The 24717-nt window shown below is 40.7% G+C and overlaps 1 long non-coding RNA gene across 2 annotated transcripts; it reads left to right on the top strand.

Moving 5' to 3' along the window:
* Positions 1-8226: 8226 nt before the first annotated feature.
* Positions 8227-22942, top strand: LOC144315217 (uncharacterized). Of its 2 annotated transcripts, none has more exons than XR_013380970.1 (4): positions 8227-8555; positions 11664-11740; positions 13276-13415; positions 20587-22942. It is a non-coding gene; the product is annotated as an uncharacterized LOC144315217 (long non-coding RNA). The 2 variants fall into 2 exon arrangements; XR_013380969.1 differs by having other exon boundaries at positions 11613-11740.
* The last annotated feature ends 1775 nt before the right edge of the window (positions 22943-24717 follow it).

The following is a 24717-nucleotide window of genomic DNA, read 5'->3' as shown; positions in this document are numbered from 1 at the left end:
TACCCCATCGCTTCACCCCTCTTCTCTTTAGCAACTCTCAGTTTGTTTCCTATTGTTGAGTCTCTGGTTTGTCTCCTTCTATGATTTTATCTTATTTTATTTTTCCCTCCCTTCCCCTATGATCCTGTTTTGTTTCTTAAATTCCACATATGAGTGCAATCATATATTAATTGTCCTTCTCTGATTGGCTTATTTTGAGCATAGTACCCCAGAACTTTCTTATTTGCTCTGCCTTGATCATTTCCAGCTCCCTGGGTTATATCTATAAATGGTATCTCTGGTAGGCACAGGCCTATTTTCCATCACTTTCTGGATCCATCAAAATAAGGGACTTTGATGCCATTACCCAAAAGATTCAGCCTTGCTTCCTATCATGTGGCATCAGAGTGCCAGAGATAATTCTGAGTACCCATGAAGCTTAGAGTCTCAGCAATCCTCACAACTTCTCATTTGTTGTCCACCTCCTGTCCTATTTTGGTGATCTATCTATAGGTGGAAACTCAGTATGATTCATACCCATTAGTCCAGTTTTCTACCAGGAGTGAACCCTAGGTCATTTGACTAGGGTTCTATTTATTTAGTGTTTCACCATCTCCTATGGGAACATTGGCTTGCTCTTCCAGGCAACAGCACACTTGTTACCAGACACTAAAAATTTCCCTGGACTGCCTTTTTTTGTCTGCCAGATTAGTTCTCCCAAAATAAAAACGTGTGTGATCCATGCTTCTATTCACCATTCCCTTCAGAAACTGTATCGATTGCCAAGATGACATTATGAGTGCCAGCCTCTGCAGAGGAAGGTCTTAGCCGGCATTCCATATTTAGACCCTATGACATTGAATATCTGCACATTTTAATATCCATCCCATTTCATGATCCCAAAACTTCCCAGACATTAAATTATAGCTTATTTAGAAAACAACCAAATAGTGGGAACACCCTTGCCACTCCCCTCCAGCACATCATGACCCCTTGCCCAGTCTCTGCTATACTGGACTGTCTTTCATTCTCACTCCCACGCTGAGCCTCACTAGCATCTTCCACTGGTTTAGCACTTGGTAATTAAAAAAAAAAAAGTTAAAGTTCAGTGGTCAAATGGGCTACATCAAAATATCCGTAATGTTGCAGCATATCAATTGTTGGTTTACTCACCAATTTTTCTGCCAGTCCCCTAAGTGATCTTCTGTATAAAAAGAAGAGAAAATGCCACAATGTAAATGATACGAGGTTTAACAGGGACCAAAAAAGCAACTAGATGGTCATAATGTTAGTTACCATGCTCAGGTAATATCTTAATTAGACACAAGGCAAGAAAATATAAGGGAAGGTAAAATCATTAAAAGTTTTTACATATTACTTTTCTAGGGTTGCCAAAACAGAACAACATAAACTCATGGCTAAAACAACAGAAATTTATTGTCTCAGAGTTCCGGAGGCTGGAAGTCTAAGATCAAGGTGTCAGCAGAGTTGGTTCCTGGTGAGCCTGTCATCCTGGCTTGCCGAGTCCCCTTCATGCTGTGTCTTCACACGGGCTTTCCTCTGTGTGCAGAGAGAACTCTTTGGTGTCTCTTCTTTTTGTCAGACACCTATTGGATTAGGGCCCTACCCTTATGACTTCCTATCTCCAAATACAGTCATGTTGGGGGTTAGGGTTTCAATATATGAATTTTGCAGGGGATACAATTCAGTTTATAACACTTTGGTTTTGACTGCATTTTCTAATAAAGATATAGCTGCCTTGGGCCAGTGGCGTGTCTGAGAGAGCTGGCCTCTAGCTTGGGACTGGGTCCTTTACTGGGGAAGAACCTCTGACCCTGACCACTTTTTTTTTTTTTTTAAGATTCTATTAATTTATTCATGAGGGATACAGGAAGAGAGGCAGAGACATAGGCAGAGGGAGAAGCAGGCTCCCTATGGGGAACCTGATATGGACTTAATTCTAGGATCCTGGATCACACCCTGAGTCAAAGGCAGATGCTCAACCACTGAGCCACCCAGGCATCTCCCTGATCACTTCTTTATAGCATATTCCTAAAAGTGATATGTCTTGCTTCATGCTATTATGTACCAAGGGCTTCTTTTTCCTTTACTCTGTCAGCCATTAGTAGTTAGGTATCATTTATCAATCCTTAAGGCTTTCTTCCACCAACTTTCTAGACCCTCTCAGGGCATTGCCACACCCTGTTTATTTCTCTTCACTGCTTGCATAAAATACATATTATGACTAGAGGGCTCTGTACTGAGCTTTAACAATAGCCCTATGTTCATGAGATATCTTTGGTCACAAGCAAAGCTGGAGGAGAACAACTCTGCCGAGGAAATAAACACATACCCTGATGATTCACTTTAACACTCCCCTTCCTCCAGGAAGGCCTCCATAGAGCCATCACTGTGGGGGAAGCTGGGCTCCTTCCAGTTCCCTTTCTTGTATCTCCAATGACTTGGATCAGATTTCTTTCCCTTTATCTTTTCTTTCCAGATTCCCTGCCACAGAAAGTTTCCCTGCTTTTCTGCAATGCACCTTGCAGAAATATATACAAGGGGAGTACAAAGAAGCCATACTTTGAACACTCATCCTATGGTGGATGTTTTTTATTCAGCACCTTCCTTATTTACCACATAGCTCATTCTACTGTGAAGGTCAAAGGTGCTCACAGGTTAGGTAACATTCTCAGGGTGACCTGCGGTAAGTGCTTGGTTGGGACTTACACTTAAGTCCAAACTTCACCCAAATTAGGTTATGGTCCTGAATACTTTTTTAAAAAAAAGTTTATTTATTTATCTATTTATTTATGTATTTATGTATTACTAAAATAAGTAATCTCTAAACCTAACATGAGGTCCTAACTCATGACCCTGAGATCAGGATTTGCTCACCCCTCCCACTGACCCAGCCAGGAACCCACTGAATACTCTTTTTATCCCACGCATCCTGAGACCAGGGAATACTGTAGGTGGAGGACAGCATGCAAGATAGGGCATGGGAACACAATCTGTCAACTGTGAAATACTTCATTCAAAAAGCAGGAGCATTGGCAAAAGAGGATCTTTTTAGCAGCCAACCTTGCCCCGGGAAGAACCCTCAGCAGAGGTTGGCTCACCAAAGGCAGATGAATAGGCACATTGTAGCTGAGGGTCCAGAAAGGCACAAGGCAGTGTTTCTGCAGGCAGGAGGACTGGGCAGAGCCGGAAGCCCAGGATTCCGGGCCAGGCCCCTCCTCTGTTGCACTTCCAACAATTCTTGCCCCAGCAAGTTGAGAGCGCCCTCTACTGCCCAGCATTTTACTTAAGATGGAGCCTTTTAAAAACCTTTAAAAACCTTAACCAAAAAGGCGTCACAGTGTTTCTGAATTTTTCTTTTTCTAAAGTTTTTTTTTTAATTTAAGTAATGTCTACACCCAACATGGGACTCAAACTCACCCACCCTGAGATCAGGAATCACATGCTACTCTGAGCGATCCAGGTGATCCTGTTTATGAATTTCAAACCCAATTTTAAGGTTATTATTTAAGGAAACCAATATATTTTCTTTAAAAAAATTAATGTTGAATAATACGAAAAATGCCAGCATTCTGCAAGAAAATTGGAAACAATCAGTTATTCACTTTGTTTATAGATAATAGATATTAACAATATAAAAGCATCTTCTTTAGCCCTTTAGAGGATGGCAATGGGGAAAACTGAAAAAAAAAAAGATCTAGTAGTTTTTTGGCTGAACCACATTTTAAGAAATCTAAAGATGAAAGATGAAAATTCAAAAATGAAACTATCTCTTTGGATGCTGGTTATTCAAGTTATGCATGGGTTCTTCATTTTACAAAAGACTTTGGTCTTGACTACCAGTGATCCTAACCCCCGCAGAACTCCAAGAGCCAGAGAAGGGTAGGGATTTATGGCATCTTTGGGAACTAGGGGAAGAGGGTCTAGTCTTGAGATTTTTCTGGGATTAGGTGCATAGCCTCTGAGTTACATCTGACCTAAGTGACACAAATTACATAAATGTTGGGATTGCATACATCATATAATACAATTATTTGTACATGTACAGTATGAAATTTGTGCCTGTAGTGAACACCTGCACAGTCTCTTCATTGGAGTATACTACTACCATTTTGGGGCGCCTGGGTGGCTCAGTCCAGTGTGTCCAAGTCTTGATTTCCACTCAGGTCATGATACCAGAGTCCCTGGATGAGCCCTGCCTGGGGCTCTGGGCTCAGTTCACAGTCTACTTAAGTCTTTCCCTCTGCCCCTCCTCTCGCTTACTAGCATTCTCTCTCTCTTTTTCTCTCTCTCTCAAATAAATAAATAAATCTTTTAAATGACTGCACAAAATTGTATACAACTTAATGAGTTTGGGATAAGTACACACTTGTGAAACCATCACTGTGATATATGCCATAAACATATCCATCTTCTCCAAAAGTTTCCTCTTTCCTTCCCTCCCTCTCTCTCTCCTTTTGGTCTGTCTGTATTTATTTATTTTTAAAGATTTTATTTATTTATTCACGAGAGACACAGAAACAGAGAGGCAAAGACATAAGCAGAGGGAGAAGCAGGGAGCCCGATGCGGGACTCGATCCCAGAACTCCAGGAACATGCCCTGAACTGAAAACAGACACTCAACCGCTGAGCCACTCAGGCGTCCTCGGTCTGTCTGTAATTATTACTTTTGTGATAAGAACACAGCATAAGACCTCCGCCCTTGGAGGGCTTGTAAAGTATCTGACGCCACGGTGTTGTTAACTCCAGACAGGAGGAGGGGTGAAGCCAGCTGGGGGTTGACTCCGCCTCAGTGCGCTGGGCCCTCCACACTCTCTACTTTAAGGACTGTGATAAAGGTAAGAACAGAGCTGGCAGCACTTAAGTGGACTTCTTGAGTAGTAGCTATTTAAGTGTAAGATTTACTTAATACAGCAGCAGCTGTCAGCTTCAGCCCAGCACCTCCCTGAAAGTTCTTGTTCAGACAGAGTCTGCTGTGCTGATGTCACATTACAGTTGTGGTGGTTGGAGGGGGGTTGAAAATACTGCTAAAGCTCCGTAAGACATTTAATTCAAGCTTACTTAAGAACTAAACCCACTGGATCAACTTCCTCCTTCCTTCCCTCAGGACATGTTTATAGGGTACCCACCATGTGCCAGGCACCTGCCAGTGCTGGGGATTCACCGGTCACTCAGCTGCGTGGTCTTTTTCCCAATTGGCACTGAAGGTTATGCCTTAGCCTGTGCCCAGGACTGGTGCCAGTCTTTTGAGGATCAGTTCCTCTTTCAGCTCTTGTTTCCAAGAGCCTCAGAGAGTTAGCGTCTCTCTCTTTGCAAGTGAACTCCCCACGCTTTAAATCAGAATGTTTTCTATTTATTTAGCACCTGACAAATGGTAAGAGAATTCTGGATATTTATTCCTTTTCTGCTTTGGTTGGGATTGGTTGGGATTCTCAGCATGACAAATGTGAGCAGATCATCTGGAGAGATGAGGAAATGCAGGAAAGAGGAAAAGATCATTCTCTCTGTTGCTGAAAAATAGGAATTTTTCATAGAGATAGACATTTTCATGATTTTCTTTAAAAATGTTTTAGAATGGAAAAAAACATTTTAGAATGGAAAAATTTAAATATGCAGAAAAGTAGAGAGAATAGTGTAATAACCCCCCATGTGCCCTCCACCCTGCTTCAAGAATTATCAACTCATGGCTTGATCTGGTGTCACACACAGCTCCTCACTTGTATTATTTTGAAGCAAATTGGATATATTATCTCATCTGTAAACATTTTAATAGGTAGTTCTAATAGATCAAGACTCCTTTGGAAAAAGTAATCACAAGACAAGTAATTCACCTACATTAGCATAATTCCTTTTTTAAAAAAAGATTTTATTTATTTATTCATGAGACACACACAGAGAGAGGCAGAGACATAGACAGAGAGAGAAGCAGGTTCCATGCAGGGAGCTCGATGTGGGACTCAATCCCAGGACCCTGGGATCACGACCTGAGCCATAGGCACTTGCTCAACCATTGAGCTACCCAGGTATCCCAGCAATAATTATTTAATATGGTGTACCATCTAGTCAATTTTAAGTTTCTAATTGTCTCATAAGTGTACATGTACATATTTTACAGTCTATCTGTTTGAATTAGGATCCAAATCATCTCTACCTATTGTACCCAGTAAATCTCTCTCTCTCTCTTTCAAAGATTTTATTTTTTAAGTAATCTCTACACCCAACACGGAGCTAGAACCCTGAGATCAAGAGTTGCATGCTCCACTGACAGAGTCAGCCAGGTGCCTACTCAGTAAATCTCTTACATCTCTTTTATTTCACAGATTTCCCCCATCCGTGTACCTCTGTCTTTTGTCCCTCTTGCAATGTGTAGAAAAACTGAGACATTCATCCTTTAGATTTTGCTGATTGCTGGTGCTTTTTTAAAAGGTCCTCCATTCTGTTTCCTATAAATCAGTAGTCGATTCAAGAGGCATGGTTAGATTCCTATTCTGTTAAAATGATTTAGTAAGTAGTGGAATAATTTCTCTCTTTAAAAATAGCATTCTTTAGAATGTCATCGGTTTCTGAACTTGGTTGCAGCCTATAAGAGAATGTTTCTCAACCCTGGCACTATTGAAATTTTGGACTGGATAATTCTTTGTTGTGGGATCTCTGCTGTGCTCAACATGAGATGATGAGCAGCATCCTGGCCTCTACTCACTAGATGCCAGTAGTACCCAGACCCCAGTTGTAGCAATAGAAAAGATCTAGACTTTTCCAGTTCCCCTGGGGAGGGTGAGGCAAAGTCGCCCTTGTAGAGAACCACAACTGTGAAGCACTGACCGTTCTTAAAGGTTATTAGTCCAAACCTTTAAATGTTCAAATGTCCATCAGTTGGTCATAAGGTATTGGCCATTCACTACACATATTGTATGAGTTTCCTGTTGCTGTGATGACAGATTACCATAAACATGGTTGTTTAAAACAATGCAAATTTACTGTTTTACAGTTCTGAAGGCCAGAAATCTGAACTGGGTTTCATTTGGCTAAGATCAAGGTGTCAACAGGGCTGGATTCCTTCTAGAGTCTCTAGGACAGAATCTGTTCCCTTGCCTCTTCTGGCAACTGCCATCAGGCCTTGGCTCATACCTCTTCCTCCATCTTCAAAGCCAACAAGGTGGCAGCATCAGCTCTCTGTCTCTCTATCTCTGACTCTCCTGTGTTCCCTTTATGAGAATCCTTGGGATAATCCAGAACAAGCTCTGCATTTAAAAATCCTCAACTTAATCATAGTAGCAAAATACCCTTTGTTATGTAAGGTAATATAGTCACAGATTCTCATGATTAGGGGTGGACATATTTTGGGAGCCATTATTCTGCCTTTCATGCCCATATGACTAAGAATCCAAAGGAGTAGAAAGTTCATCAATAGATTTAAAGAGTCATCCTGACTGAAAAGAGAACAAAAATGTGTAGAAAGTAGGGCCAGTCATGATTTGTTCATAGTTCCCAGGCTTGGCCTCCTTGTTGTGCATTCATAGAGCCTCCATGGACACATGAAATGTTGTGTGTATATTTACCACTTACAACTCCCCTTGAGCAGGACTGAATTGCTAAATGCTAGAGGAAAAACTAGAACTGGACATAGAGTAGTAAACAAGATTTCACTTAGAAAAACTATTTTAGTAGGAGAAAGGCTGACCCCACAAGGATGAATGGAGATTTATAACCAAGGAATAGATTTGGGTGTCAGTGGATGGAAGATGACTAAGAGGAAACAGCATTGGTGGGGGAGGGTTGTTTTTGTTTTTGTTTTTGTTTTTGCTAAATTGACTTAGCAGGATTCTTGCTAAAGTGGAACGATGTGGAAATGAACACAGACTCTTGAAAGAAAGATCCTGGTTGAGAAGAGAGTTCAGGGGAGCCTGAGCAGAGTTTTGTCAAGGAGAGAACCTGTCCCTGGCCCATGCCCTTTTCTATCTGGTTGTATTACTGGCCCCTGAGATGGAATGTGGCCCCAAGTCACTGACTTCCCTTCCAAACTAGCTCCTTTTCCCTCTTCACTAGTTGTATTAATGACACACATCCTTCCAGAGCCCGGAATTCAACCTCTTCCTTGATCTCATTTTTTTGCTAAGTCCGAGGGATTCCAATTCCATGAGAATTTTAAAATCAATTGTTTGCTAAGTCTGAGGGGTTCCAATTCCATGAGAATTTTAAAATTTATCCTTTCTTCCCTGTCCTCACCACCATTCTCTTATTTCAGGCCTTCAGATTCTTTCCTTGGATTATGAGTCTTCCTAAATTACCCCCTAATCAGTCTCCATGGCTCTAGTTTCCCCTCCTCCCAATTTGTGCATTAAGGATAACAATAGCTATTCTTATAGAGCACTCTTTGTATGTAATCTCATTATCCTTACAACCTTTCCTGGAGCAGAGTTGAGCCAAGGGACAGGCCGGAGGGGAATAAGTTCAAAGTCACAACTGGTCAGGGGTGTCAAGACATCACGAGAAATTGAATTCACTAGGAACTCCTGTTGGAGGGTCGGCACCTAGTTTTAAGGAAGAAGACTCAGGTTAACTACAGAGTACTGTTTGGCTGGGTGGAACATTGGAATTGCTTGGGACAGTAGAGGAAAGGCAGAGGGTCTCTACGTGAATCAGTGCTTAGCCTCTCCTTAAAAAAAAAATAGTTGAATCAGTATTTAAAGAATCTCTGATGGAAGAGACATTATATTATTGCATGTTTGGGGACCCACCTACCTGGTCCCACTTTAATAGATGAGGCAAATGAGCTTCAGAAGATTTAAGTAATTTGCCTAAGTTCACATAGGCTGTAAATGACAGAATTAGAATTTTATCTCAGGACTCCAATATTCCATGTTCTTTCCACCCTATGATCTGGCTTCACTTGTGTTTGCAACTTAATTTCCCACTCTCTTCCTTCTATCTCCAATGTTGCAGTAAAACCAATCTTCTCAGTTCTCTTTAGTGGACTTTGAGTTTTACCATCTTTATTTTTGTATGTGGTTTCCTCTGCCTCCTAGAATGACCTAGAATCCATCTTCACCTTCGCAAAGGCTATTCTCCTTGCAAGCCTAGCAGCAACACTATTGCTTCTAGGAAACCATCACAAAGATTCCCACCTGGAAGTGATGGGTTCTTCTAATAACCGATAGCAGTCCGTACCTTGTTTATGACTGTTTCCACTTTGTACATTTTATCACAGATATTTATGTATAGGTCATTCTCTTAGTGAACATGTCTATGAGTACAGGTCTGGATCTAATTCATCTTTGTGTCTCTCACGGAGCCTTGTCCATTGGAGGCAATCAAAAAATACATATGGCATAAAGGAGCAAGTACAGAGATACTTCAACCAGAATTGTCTATTTTTTTCTAATTATTAAGGAGTTGGCAAAACATAATATTAAAGCGAGAGATACGGAAGAAGGGTGTAGTTTTGTTCTAGTTTGATTCTGTGCCTTTGTACAAATTGTTTCTTCTCTCCTTCCTATACCACTAGCTTTTGCCTACAGAACTTCCTTACTTGCATCAAACTGTTACTGAGTACTTTGTATATGAAAGGCCTTGCTGTGTCCTGGGAGGTCAGGGAAAGCTTTGCAGGAGAGGTGGGATCTAAGCAGGGTCTTGAAGGCTGTGTTTTAATTAAAGAGGTGGAGGGATACCTGGGTGGCTCAGTGGTTGAACATCTGCCTTCAACTTGGAGCGTGATCCCTAGGTCTCGGGATAGAGTCCCACTTCGGGCTTCCTGTGGGGAGACTGCTTCTCCATCTGCCTGTCTCTGCCTCTCTCTCTGTGTCTCTCAGGAATAAAGAAATAAGACCTTAAAAAGAAAGAGGTGGAAAGAAAAGGGAAATAAAATTATGTATGATATTGAAAGGTTTAATTCCTACTCTTCCTGTTACTGGCAATCTTGAGAAAAACCATTTAATCTCATCAGGGGTCAATTTCCACTTATGTAAGATGGGGATAATAAAGTCCACATTCGGATGGTTATGAGAATTAATGTGGAAGGCCCATGTATTGGTTAGAACTCTTTTGGTTACAAGTGATATTAATGCAGTTAATTAAGATGCAACATGTTATAACATTTTCGGTGGTTACCATATAGCACTGAAGACCTGTCTGTCAATTTATGATGAGGACACACTGTTTCCTCTATGCCCCCGAATCTCTCATCTTGTGGTATCTACCTTGCTTAAGTTGGCTGAAGATGGGAGAAGTCTTCCTTTTGGTGGGCTCCCTTCTTCAGGGGACCAGAATTGGTCTGCTGTCTTAATCACTACAGATTCCTCAATAATCGTCCGGTTTCTCAAGGGAGAGGAGAACTGAATTGTTTCCACCTTCTCCATGCACATTTCACTGTTTTAAGCCTGTGCTTTTACTCATTGTTGACTCTTCTACCTGGAATTGCGCATTCCAAGTCTTTCCAAGCTTAGCCTGGCCAGCTCTCATTGCCCCAGTAAGGGGCAGGGGAGGCATCACACTGGGAAATCACCTTGGCTCCTTTTTGACCACCTTGAGTGTCTCCAGTTCCCTTTGTCTCTGGGCCCCACTCTGTCATGGCACAATTATCACACTGTGCTACAAAAACCTGCCTCTCGGGATCCCTGGGTGGCGCAGCGGTTTAGCGCCTGCCTTTGGCCCAGGGCGCGATCCTGGAGACCCAGGATCGAATCCCACGTCGGGCTCCTGGTGCATGGAGCCTGCTTCTCCCTCTGCCTGTGTCTCTGCCTCTCTCTCTCTCTCTCTCTCTCTCTGTGACTATCATAAATAAATAAAAGCAACAACAACAACAAAAAAACCTGCCTCTCTCGCCAGACTCCCCAGACTTATAAGGCTAGCACATAGCTCAGTACATAGCTACTAAATGAATGAGTGGACTTCCTCCATTCTCTCTCAGTCCTAACTTTTTTTTTTTTTTTTTTAACCCCTGCACACCACCATTATCTTCTCTATCTTTCTGTATTGTTTATGGCTTATTCATTACAAGACCACTTCCTGTTCGGACCATCAATATTGTCCTCCCATTTTAAAATGAATGATAACATTTGCTCACATCTACTGAGCACTTGCTATTTGCCTGGCACTGTTTCAAGCTTTGTACATGGATAAACTCCTTTACACATTCTTTGTTGCCTAATTTTTCTGCCAGAGGTTAACCTTGACCTTGTTGAGGTGTACTTTATTGCTATAGTCCCATCACAGCACAATAAATGCTACAGTGAGACAAGTTGGCTCGATGTACTATCATTCCAATGTTGGAAGATCTGACATAGAAGCAACAACATAAGGAAGTGCTAAACATGTGATGTCCTTACAGTGCGATGACACTACAGTTTTTTTCCTGTTCATGTTTGCGTTTAAATTACTATATTATGTTTCAGGTAATGTAAGCCAGAAGGACAACTTGGGATGGACTGTTGTATTTAAATTTCATTTTATTTGTGTAGCCATGAAAAAACTAGGGTAATATGAGTATCAGCATGAAAAACATGAGGTTTTCATTTTTTTTTTTTTTCCAAAAGAGGTAAGCTAGCAAGGAGGATAGATTTGGGAATATTAGTCATGAAAATTCACCTTTCAGTGGATCCTTCTTGGCTGGGAAGGAAAACTTTTCTTCTAGTTACCTGGGAATGGTGATATGGTTATTTTAACAGAAGATAGAAGCATCTGGCAGATGAAGACAACTCCCTGGAAAATAAGGGGCACTATAATATGGAAGAGATGTGGTTCAGTAAGTTTGGGGTTCCTCAGTGATACTGCTTACCAGGTGTTAGCTTGGGTCAAGTTACTTATCTTCCTGAAGGCTCAGTTTTCTTATCCATAAAAAATAGGGTCAGCTTGCCAATTTTACCAAATAAAAATACAAGATGCCTAGTTAAATTTGAATTTCAGATAAACCACAAATTTTTAGTATAAATATGCCCCATGAAATATTTGTGTCCCATGCAATAAGTATGACTTTAGTATTGCATGGGACATACTTATACTTCATTGTGTATTGGATTCAAATTTAACTTGTCTTTGGCTTCCTGGACTCAATTCCAACATGTACATGGGGGCCTGGAGGTACCCTCCACACCTCAAAGCAATCCTCTGGACATAGCTGGGTATCCTACAATAGGTCTCAATTCTGACTCTACCTACCCAGAGATAGTATCAGATTCTAAAGATTGAGGGCTCAGTCCCACAAGACTGCCTCCAGTCCCCTCCTCTTCAGACATCAGTTGGAAGTGCTTCTGATGGCTACAAATCAGAAGTTCCCATGATCCCCTCCTTGGGTTTGATTAATTTGCTAGAGCAGCTCACAGAACTCAGAGAAACATTTTACTTACCGGATTACCATCCAGTTGATCACAAAAAGAAATGAAAAAGGATACAGATGAGCATCTAGGTGAAAGAGATATAGAGGACAAGGCATGGGGAAAAGGCACTGAGCTTCCAATGCCTTCTCTAGGCATGCTACTCTCCCAGCACTCCATGTGTTCATGGACCTAGAGGTTCTCCAAACTCAGTTCTTAGGTTTTTATGACATAGGCAAAATTGATTATATCAGTGGCCATAGCCAATCAATTCAACCCCCAGCCTCTCTGCCTTTGCCAGACTTCGGTGGGGAGGTAGGGACTGAGAGTTCTACCCCTCCAGTCCACTGCAACCAGCCCCCATCCTCAGGAGCAGTACAAAAGACACCTTTCTCCCTCTCCACACACAGGAAATTGCAAGGGTGCTGAGAACTGTGAGCCAAAAAGTAAAGACTAGACTATATTTGCTTAATATAAATTACAGTATCACAACTGGGCTTCCTGTACTTTATCTGACAATCCTAAATAGGGTATGATCAAGTGATTATCCTGTAAGGGTGTTGTCAGGATAAAATGATACCATGTTTAAGTATGGCCACAGTAATTGATACATAGTCCAAATCTGAACAAATGGATGTTATTAATAGAATACTTAATAAAAGTATTTTTAAATTTCAGCCTAATTGAGGTATAATTAACAAATAAAATTGTAAGATATTTAAAACGTTCATCCCAGTGAATTGATATATGAATGCATTCTGAAAGAATTCCCTCATCTAGTTCATTAACATGGCCATCACCTCACGTTTATTTTTTTTTTTCTTTTTGTGAGAACATTTGAGTTCTACTTTCTTAGGAAATTTCAGTTATGCAATACAGCGTTATCAGCCATAGTCACCATGTTTTACATTAACTCCTAAGACCTTATGTATCTTTTTAAAAAATATTGTATTCATTTATTCATAAGAGACACACAGAGAGAGAGGCAGAGCCATAGGCAGAGGGAGAAGCAGGCTCCCTGTGTGGAGTATGATGCAGGACTTGATTCCAGGACCCCAGGACCACAACCTGAGCCAAAGGCAGATGCTCAACCACTGAGCCACCAAGGTGGCTTATTCTTCTTATAACTGAAAGTTTGTACCCATTTACCAACCCCTCCCAACATCCCCACCCCCAGTCCCTGGCAAACACTTTCTACTCTCTGTTTCTATGATTTGACTTTTTGTTTGTTTGTTTGTTTGTTTTTTTGTTTTTAAGGTTCTGCATATAAGTGACACCAGCAGTATTTGTCTCTGTCTAGCATATTTTACTTAGCATTTGCCCTCAAGATCCATCCACATTGTTGCAAATGGTTCTTTTTTTTATGGCTAGATAACATTTAATTGCATATATACACCACATCTTATTTATGCATTTATCCATTGATGGGCACTTTGGTTGTTTCCGTATCTTTGCTATTGTGAATCATGCTATTATAACATGAGAGTGAAAATATCATTTTGATATCCTGTTTTCATTTTCTTTGAATATATCCCAGAAGTGGGATTGCTGGATCATATGGTAGTTCTAGTTTTAATTTTTGGTACTATGGAAACCTCTATATTGTTTCCATACTACCAGTACCAATTTACATTCCCACCAATAATACACAAGGGGTTTCTTTCTCCACATCCTCACCAACACTTACTTCTTTTTTTTTATGATAACCATTCTAACTGGTGTGAAGTTTTTAATTTGCATTTCTTTGATGACTAGTGATGTTGAACACCTTTTTTTGAACTTTGGCCATTTTATGTCCTCTTTGGAAAAATGCCTATTTAGGTTGTCTGCCCATTTTAATTTTTTTAATTTTTAAATTTTTAAAAAAGATTTTATTTATTTGTTCATGAGAGACACAGAGAGAGAGAGAGAGAAGCAGAAACATAGGCAGAGGGAGAAGCAGGCTCCATACAGGGAGCCTGATGTGGGACTCGATTCCGGGACTCCAGGATCACGTCCTGGGCCAAAGGCAGGTGCTAAACCACTGAGACACCCAGGGATCCCCTGTCTGCCTATTTTTATTTTTATTTTTTTAAAACTTTTATTCATTTATGATAGTCACAGAGAGAGAGAGAGAGAGAGAGAGAGAGAGAGGCAGAGACACAGGCAGAGGGAGAAGCAGGCTCCATGCACCGGGAGCCCAACGTGGGATTCGATCCCAGGTCTCCAAGATCGTGCCCTGGGCCAAAGGCAGGCGCCAAACCGCTGCACCACCCCAGGATCGCTGTCTGCTTATTTTTAAATTGGCTTTTTCCTCCTATTGAGCTGTATGATTTCTTTATTTATTTTGGATATTAACACCTTATCAGATATATGATTTGCAAAAATTTTCTCCCATTTCATGTTTCATTTCTCTTTTGTTGATGGTTTCATTTTGCTGTACAGAAGTTTTTTAGTTTGGTGTAGACCTATTTGTTTCATTTTGCTTTTGTTGCATTTACTTTTGGTGTCAAATACAAAAAAATCATTGTCAACACCAAAGTCGAGGAACTTACCCTTAAGCTTTCTTAAGGAGTTTCATAGTTTTTGGTCTTACATTCAATTCTTTAACCCATTTTGAGTTAGTTTTTATGCATAGTGTAAGATATTGGATCAGTTTCATTCTATTGAATGTAGCTGTCTAGTTTTCCCAAAACCGTTTATTGAAGACACTGCCCTTTCCCCATTTACATGGGCATATTTCTGGGCTCTCTTATCTATGTGTCTGTTTTATGTCAATATCACACTATTTTGATTACTACAGCTTTGTAGTTTATTTTGAAATTGGGAAGTGTGATATCTTCAGCTTTGTTCTTTCTCAAGATTGCTTTGGCTATTCAGGGTCTTTTGCAATTTCGTACACACTTTAGGATTTTTTAAAAAAATTTCAGTGAAAAATGTCATTAGACTTTAATAGGGATTGCATTGGATCTGTAGATCATTTGGGCAGTATGGCCATTTTAACAATGTTAATTCTTCCAATCCATGAGCACAGAACATTTTTCCATTTATTTGTGTCTTCTTTAATTTCTTTTATAACCATCGGGTAAATGTATTACTAGGGGTTCATTTGTTTGTTTCTGGATGCAATTGTAAATGGCATTGTTTTCTTAATTTTTCCTTCTGATAGTTAAGTGTGTATAAACACAACTAATTTTATATATTGATTTTGTATTCTGCAACTTTTCTGAATTCATTTATTAGTTCTTACAGATTTTTGGTGGATTCTTTAGAGGTTTCCATATATAATATCATGTAATCTGCAAATAGTAGAGTTTTAGTTCTTCCTTTCCAATTTAGATGCCTTTTATTTTTTCTTGCCTGATTGTTTCTGGCTAGGACTCCCAGTGCTATGTTAAATAAAAGTGGTGAGAGTGCTTGCTTTGCTCCTGATTTTAGAGAAAACTCTTTTATCTTCTGTTGAATATGATCTATCCATTGGTGAAAGTGGGGGTGCTGGAGTCCCTACTATTATTGTGTTGCTGTCTATTTTTCTCTTCTTCAAAGCAAATACTTTAAATATTTAGGTACTTCTAGGTTGGATGCATAAATATTTACAGATGTTATATCTTCTTGTTTTTTTTTTTTTGTTATATCTTCTTGTATTGATTCTTTTATCATTGTATCATGACTCTATTTTCTCGTATTATAGACTTTATCTTAGAGTCTACTTTGTCTGATATAAGTATAGCTACCCATGTTTTCCTTTGGTGTCCACTTGCATAGAATATCTTTCTCCATTCTTTTCACCGTTAGTTGTGTGTGTGTCCTTAAAGCTGAAGCAATTCCTTTCTAGGTAGTTTTAGTCCATTTATATTTAAAGTGATTATTGATAAGTATGATTTACTACTGACATTTTGTAATTGTTTTCTGGCTTTGCCATTCCTTTGTTTCTTTCTTCTTGTCTTGCTCTCCTTTGTGATATGATGATTTTCTTTAGTGGAATGCTTAGTTTTCTTGCTCTTTATCTTTTGTGTGTCTACTATGGAATTTGTTTTGTGGTACCATGAGGCCTGCATAAAGCATCTTATAACAGTCTATTTTAAGCTGATAACAACTTAACTTCAAATGCATACAGAACTACATATTTACTTTCTCTCACATATGTTGTGTTTTTGATCTCACAATTTACATCTTATAATCTTGTTGATCAATTAGAAAATTATTGTAGTTATAGTTATTTTTACTACTTTAGCTGCTAATCTTTATACTAGATTATAGTATAAGTGATTTACCCATCACCATTACAATATTAGAATATTCTGAATTTAACTATATATTATACCCTTGATGGCAAGATTCATACTTTCATATGTTTTCCTGTTATTAATTAGCATCCTTTTGTTTCAACCTGAGGAAGTCCCCTTAACCTTTCTTGTTAAGTCCAGTCTAGTGGTGATGAACTTCAGCTTTTGCTTATCTGAAAAATTCTTTCTCTCTCCCTCAATTCTGAAGCACAGCTTTGCTGTGCTGAATATTCTTGGTTGTCTGTTTTTGTCTTTCAGCACTTTGAATGTATTGTGCCTCTCTCTTCTGGCCTGTCAAGTTTCTGCTGAAGAATCTGCTGGTAATCTTTTGGGGTTTCCCTGGTACAAAACAAATTGTTTTTCTCTTTCTGCTTTTGAGATTCTCTCCTTTTCTTTAACTTTTGACAACTTAATTATGTATCTCAGCATGTGGGGCTATTTGAATTCATCTTATTTGGAACTTTCTAGGTTTCCTGAATCTGGATGTCTCTTTTCCCAGGTTAAGGAATTCTTAGCCATTATTTATTTGAATAAGTATTCTACTCCACTCCCACCCCCTTTACTCTATCTTCCCCACCCCCTTTATTTTTCCTTCTGGGACCTCTATAATGTGTATATTGGTCTGCTTCACATGTCCCATACGTCTTTAAGATGTCTTAATTCTTTTTAATTATTTTTTCTTTCTGGTCCTTTGTTTGGATAAATTCCTCTGCTACCCTGTTCTTGAGTTCATTGATCTTTCTTCTTTCCACCTGAACTTGTCTGCCATCAAACTCCTCTATTGAATATTTTAATTCAGTTATCATATTCCTCAGATCTGTGATTTCTGTTTAGTACTTTAAAAAAATCTATTCTATTACTTTGTTGAAATTCTCACTTTGAATTTTGAAATTCTCATTTTCTCTTGACCTTGGTGATCACCTTTATGACTATTACTTTCAACTCTCTATCCAGGAAATCACTTATCTTTGTTTCATTAAGGTCTGTTTCTTGAGTTTTTTCTTGTTCTTTTGTTTAGAACATAGTCCTCTGTTTCTTCATTTTCTTTCACTCTCTGTATTGGTTTCTGTTTTATCTAAATAGCTACCCCACCCAGTGTTGGTGGAGTGGTTTTGTGTAGAAGATGAACTTTTTCATTCAGCCTGATCCCAGCTCTTGGTTGTTTCTCAAACCTTTGTGATTGTCTAAGCCACCTACTTTCTTTTTAGTGGGTCCTGGTAGTTGAAGATGTATCAGTCATGTAGGTATTTTTTTGTTCAGCCAAAGTGTAGGAGTCACTCAGCTAGTTTCTAGATTTCTTTCAGAGGGAATTGCTCTCTGTAGATGTAGCTGTAGATTTGGTGATTCTGTGGGAGGAGGTGAATTCAGGAACCTCTTTGTCACCATCTTTGATCAGAACCCTTTCAAGATCCTTCTCTCATTCCAGCTTTTCCATGAAAGGCTTTCCCAAATCCCCCAGACTGTGGCAGCAAAGTCTTGGTAGTGCATCATGCATCTTAATTTCATTCTATTGTGCTGAGCACACTGCTTTCAAAGTAAAGTGCTTAAGAAATCTTTGTCTCTTCAGCAGGCGCAGAATCTAGCAAGGCACTCTAGCACCCTTAAAGGTCTTCACATGACAATTTGCCATAAAAGTAGTGCTTGGTGAAAAGTTTGCTACTGTAATTTTGGGGAAGGTGAATTATAATCAAGGGTTTTAAATTACACAGTGATAATTGGGGGAAGGAGGGGAATTAGTAAATTATTTCATTTAATAGTTGGGAGGGGACAGCCCTAGTGGCGCAGCGGGTTAGCGCCGCCTGCAGCCCAGGGCATGATCCTGAAGATCCGGGATGGAGTCCCACGTCAGACTCCCTGCATGGAACCTGCTTCTCCCTCTGCCTGTGTCTCTGTCTCTCTCTCTCTCGCTCTGTATCTCTCATGACTACATAAAATAAAATCTTAAAAAACAATAGTTGGGAGATTTTTCTTAATAGTTTGTTCTGTAGGGTATTGGTAAAGAAAAATATTTCATTGACGCTTAGTAAAGATGGAAGACAGATTTTGCTCAGGACCATTGCAATAGGTACATAGGGACTATTGCAATGGGATTTTATGGGTGGTGGGGAGAGATTAGGATCAATTCCAAATATAGCATGAATAGGGAGAAATTTAAGCCAAGGATCTGAGTGGGTTTAATGGATGGAAAATTACTTTGAGGAAACATCACAGATAAGAGGGATTCTGGCTAAACTGGCCTAATGGTATTCTTGCTGAAGGCAGGCAGGGTATGGAGGGGTGTTGGTGGTGGTGGTGGAGGTGGCGGTGCGGTGTTGGGGTGGGAGGATCAGACATTACCTTGGGGATGCTGAAGGATGAGTAACATGGTCAGATATTGATGGTGATCAAATATTGAGAATGGGGGTGGGGAGGGTTCAGGTTAAACTGACTTAGCAGGGTTTTTGCTAAAACTAAGTTTTATAAGGAAGCTTACAGATGGCCTAGGAGAAGGCTCAGGAGCCTGACTAAAGTTTGGTCAAACAAAAGATTTGTCAGTATCATTTAAAAATTATATTTAGTTTATGCTAATTAATTTGATATACTTTTGGTTTTAGATATTTATTTTCTTTGTTTTGTTTTTAAACAGGGAAAATATATTTAGCTTTATCTTATGGAAATTATGTGGTCATGTTAAGACTGCTGGTAGGCAATTCTGGCAAGGAAAAAGGCATTTAGTGCCTCCTGGTGGCCATGTCTTCTTACTGCAATGTTCCCAAAAGCAGCCCTAGAGAAAAGTGAGCATTTGAACTTTGCTAAATCCTGAAGGCACTAAAGGTGTGTCATGACATCAAGAGACATGAACAACTGTACTCTTTCCCCCACCCTCCTCTTTTCCAAGGTTTGAGGCTGAGAATTAGCAGCTTGCCAAGGGAAGCAGAGTAGTGAAAATACTGAAGTCCATTCCCTCCCTCTTGGTACGGTGGGTTTCCAAACCAGAAGTGAAAAGCCAGAGAAGGAAGCTTTGTGTTGAGTGGAGTACTGATAATTACATTGGACTGGTCTTTTAAGGGCCAAGACAAAGGGCCTCTTTATTTCATGACTAAAAGTGGTTAGAAAATCCATGCATGGCATTGCTCAGCTTTCACCCAAAGGGCAGGCAAAGTATAAATCCAGATGGTGGCATTGAGGGGACAAAGAAAAAGAAAAATTGTGAGTTTCACTTGCATCCTGTTGTGTGTAGCTCATTCAATGCACATGTTTCAAATGCATAAATGTGAAAGGGGAAAAAATGCATAAATGTGAGGAAAAAAAATGAGCAAGAAAGGAAGCTCAGTGATTCTGCCAAGGAACAGGCAAACTGAATTAGGATTCTGGCTTGGATTCTGACTTCTCATGTCACTCATGAACAAACCAAGGTTAAAATCAGGAGAGGCAGGGTAAGGTTATCAGAAGGGTCTGCTCCAGGATTCATAGTAAATCTATTTAAAAAAAAAATCTGAAAAAATTCTCAAGTCTATTATAACCAGGGCATAAGTAGAGTCTAGTCCTGGCCTACTTGACCCTGACTCAACCATGGTTAGAAGAGCTGTTTCTTTTTGATCTATTTCCCTTCCTGTGGGTCTTTTGCAGGCACAGCAGGGAGGCATAGAGGCTGGTTCCAGCAGTGCCTCTTCCCCAGCCTTCAACCTCGTTTCTTTTCTATGCACCCTCTGTCTTCTGTGTCTGTTCCCCCAAATAATGCCTAACCTTTGTATATGGCCTATCAGTCAGGCCAGGTGTTCACACCCACTGGCTCAGTGAGTCTTTTCTGTCTCCCAGGGAGGCATTATATCTCTATTTGCATGGGAGGGTCAGGAGAGCTGGGGCTGACATGCCCAAGGTCATCATACACCTGTAAAGTGGCAGGGCCAGAGTGACACCAAGTGTGGGCCTCTCTCCATTATATTTACTGCCCTCGCATTTCTGCCGTCTTTTTCTGGCTTTCCGTTCTGGACTATGACCATTTTTTTGACTGTTTTTTATTTTTTTTTCAGTGTGAAAGTTTTCAAGACGCCCACGAGTGGAAAATGTACTCCCCCCAGCCAAATCAAACTCCGCCAGATTCCTTACAGCTGTGTGCCGTTGAAATGACTAATGAAAGCACCTTTTGCTGCTGGTGGAACTTTCACATCGGGCTCTGCTACTGCTGTTCACCAGGACCCGACCCCACGTATTTACATACTGGATGTCACCCCAAAAGCCCCCGACCAGGGGATTTCCGGGATGTAATAAGAATGTCGCTCTGGGCCTTGGAAGGTGCAGTGTCTGAGCACTTGTCCTACAGGAAGTGGGGGGCAGCATTTCGGACCCCACCACTCCCTCACCAGGCTCTCCTCCTGGGGAGATGTCCAATTCAGTCACAGGCCCATTGGTGGCAGGACACTGCTTGCCTGCCAGGTATGGAGGTGCTGGGAATATCAACACGAGGAATTCAGGGACCCTATACAGCAGGAGCTCGGGTCCCTGGCTAAGTAAGGCAAGAGACACAAACAGTCTGAGAAGTTCAATCCAAAATGTGAGTGCAAAGGGGGATGCCTAACTTAAGAATGGCCAGGGGAGGATTCCTAGGGTTTGTAATGAGTGAGCTGTCTTCAGAAATTTTTAGTCTTTTTTTCTTAAAAGTTAGAATATCTAGTTACAAAGGTAATACATCCCATTGAAAAGAATTTAAACTTCATAGAAATATGTTCCCTTAGAAAAAAGTGTAGGGAACAAAAAAGAAGAAAGAATACTTGATTGGTAGGATTTCTACTCAGTTCGTGCTGTGGCTTTCTTCCTGAAAATTTGTGTGTGTGTGTCTGTGTGTGTCTGTGTGTGTCTGTGTAAGGGGGTGGAGTAGTGCCCAAAAGAGGGAGGCAAAGACTCTAGGGTCAGCCTGGTCCCTGTGGCCACAACCAGCCTGAGTGAGAAATCAGCCAGCCACTTACCAGGTACCCACTTGCTATGGAACTCTGGTTTTTCTGACTTGATATTCTAGGTTTGAATCTTGACTTTTTCTGTCCTATAACTTCAGAGTCTTGTCTCTGCCCACTCTCCAAAAGGTATACCAGGGTATTTTTCTACGTGAAATGAATCTCTCCCTAAAAAAGAATAAGACCTGGTTTAAGATGTCAATACTTAACTTGTTACAGTGCCAGTAAGAGCTCACATATACTGAGGGCTTTCTGTACTGAGAGCTTTATTCCTTCATAATATTAAGGCTCACAATGACCTCCTGGAGCAAGTGTTTCATTACTCCTATTTTACAGATGAGGCAAGTAAGGCTATTGAGTTGCTCAAACCACATGGCTAAGAGTTGGCCTCAAACCAGGGTGTGTGTGACTCCTGAGTCTATGCTCATGAACACGATCCTCTCTTGCACTCTTTCTCAAGCATATTTGGCCACAGAGTGTTTTTTTTTTAAAGATTTATTTATTTATTCATGAGACATACACACACACACACACACAGAGAGAGAGCGAGAGAGCGGCAGAGGGAGAAGCAGGCCCCTCGCAGGAGCCTGATGTGGGACTCGATCCCGGATCCCAGGATCATGACCCGAGCCGAAGGCAGCCGCCCAACCACCCAGGCCAGGTGTCCCAGTCACAGAGTGTTTTTAATTACACAACCCTCATCTCTTAGCATTACTATTACTGTTCCATGGATCACACTATGGCAAATGGTGCCCAAGGGAAACTCACTGCCCCACCCATAAAACAGAGATAATAGCACAATCTCAGTGCTTTGATGATTAAAAGATATTTCACAAAACAGATGCTGAAAAAACTTACCTTCCACTGTTCGTAATGTCATTGGAGAAATGAAGCAGTGTTTTGGCTGGAATGACAATGAAGATGATGGCTGCTAGGTACAGAGACCACCCCTTAGCCCTGGGGGGGCAGGTTTCTGCATCCTAAAACCAGGTTTAGCTGGCCAAGGGATACCTGGGGGAGAAGAGGGTTCAGAGCCTGACTAAGGTTTGTCCACCAAGGGAGTTTATGTCAGCATTCCTGAAGCAGTGTAAGAGTTGGAGCCTAGTCAATCAGAGAAAGACAATTATCAGATGGTTTCACTCATGTGGAATATGAGAAAAGTGCAGAGGGTCATAGGGGAAGGGAGAGAAAACTGAATGGGAAGAAATCTGAGAGGGAGACAAACTTGAAGCTCTAGCCTCCAATGTGACTCTATTTGGAGATAGGGCCTCTAAGGAGGTAAGTAAGGCTGAATGAAACCATAAAGGCAGAGGCATAATCTGATAGGATCAGTGTCCTTCTAAGAAGAGGAAGAGACACCATAGAGGAAAGGTCATGAAGACATGGCTGGAAACCAGGAAGAGAGGCTTACCAGAAACTGAAATTTACAATACCTCAATTTTGAACTTCTTGCTTCCAGAACCGTGAGAAAATAAATTTCTCTTGTGTAAGCTACCCTGTGTCTGGTATTTTGTTATGGCAGTCCTAGAAGATGAATCCAGTCTCATCTCATGGATTTGCTTTGAGAACTAAACACAAGTGGAGGATCTTACAGCAATCCACATGTTAGTTCATTTGCCCCCCTGTCCTGCTGTGGGATCTGTGGAGTGGTAAAGGCCTATTTGTCACCAAAAGTCTTTCTTGCAACTGAACGATGGCATGAGAAATTCATCCAGCAGAATAACACCTTTGGAATTCGGGCTTTGTTCCTCCATGTCGCAAATAACAGAACTTTCACAAGCTACTATAAACTGAAAGGGGAATTTCCTAGAAGTGTGCTGTTCTCAAGATTCCCAGTTTCAAGTAGCAGAAACTCAGTGTGATTGACTTAGACTGAAAAGGAACTCTAAAAAGGATATTGAATCCAGTCAGGAAGACTGGAGACCTACACGTGGGGTCTTGTCAGATGCGCATGTAGAAGGGTGTGTGAGGACCCCAGAGCCACACTGCATAGGGCACTGGCTGCTGCTGCCTGCTGCTCTGACCCCTCCAACACTGGAATGAACCAGCACTGGTGGACCATCTTGCAGAATGAATGTGCCTGAGGCCCGTGTAGTTCAGGGGCAGTGCCATCTCTTTGGTAGAGCCTACATTACCCATCTGCTACATTCTAGTTGTGAGGAAGGCTGGAAAACTGAGCATTTGGCATTTTGAGCATTGACAATGCTCCCACTGAGATTCATGCAGTGGGGAAGCTTTCTCAAATAATAAAAGGAGATTCAAAATGCCAGATGGCCAACAGGAATGAAAAGTTTCCCCACAGAGAGGGATTCTTAGAGAGCTCCCAAATAGGTCACTCATAGGACTAAGAAACACAAATTGGAAAGCCTGGAGCTGGGTTACTCTGCCTGTGTCTCTCTGTATTCTTTCTATCTTCTTGAGAACTGGGTTTCCTGCTCATTTGCTCTGGTGAGGGCCACTTCCTTCCTGACTGTTGGAAAATTAGTTGTCTCTCACCTCTAGGACGTCTGTTTCTTCTTCTTCCAGAAACACCTCCCTATTCCCTTTTGAGGGCCCCTTCTCTGTCCATTTATGGCCTGAGTGGGCTCCATCACCAGCTCTAGGAAGGAACCACATGACCCAGGTCCAAGTCAGTCATTGTATTCCCTGGCTACAGTGACTGATCTAGGGAGGGGAAGGAGACCTAAGAGAGCCTGGTGCTTTTAAAAGTTGAACTATAACTTAAATGTTGTAAAATGAATGAATTTTAAGTGTATGGCTCAATGAATTTTACATATTCATACACCACCACCAAGATGGAACCATAGGACATCTCTAGCAGCCCAAAGAAGGCTCACTTATAGCTACTCTATCAGTACTCCATCCAAAGATAGTCACTATTCTGACTTTCATTACCATTGACAGAAATCTTACCTATATTTTTGAATTCCATTTAGATGGAATCAATCATACAGTATATAATCTTTGGTATCTGTTTTTTTTTTTCTCAACATTATGTCTGTGAGATTTAACCAAGCCTTAGCTTACTCATTTTTATACCTACATGGTATTCTATTATATGAATTTTACCACAATTTATCCCTTTTACCATTGATGGACATTTGGGTTGTTTCTGGTTTGGAGCTATTAAATAATGTTGCTATGTACTTTATTGTATATCTTTTGGCGGATATAGGCACTCATTTCTTTGGGTATATATCAAGAGTGGAATTT

Source organism: Canis aureus, chromosome 6 (assembly GCF_053574225.1).
Source record: "Canis aureus isolate CA01 chromosome 6, VMU_Caureus_v.1.0, whole genome shotgun sequence".
Taxonomy (NCBI): domain Eukaryota; kingdom Metazoa; phylum Chordata; class Mammalia; order Carnivora; family Canidae; genus Canis; species Canis aureus.
The sequence above is the reverse complement of the archived record's forward strand: the minus strand, read 5'-3'. Positions and strand labels throughout refer to the sequence as shown.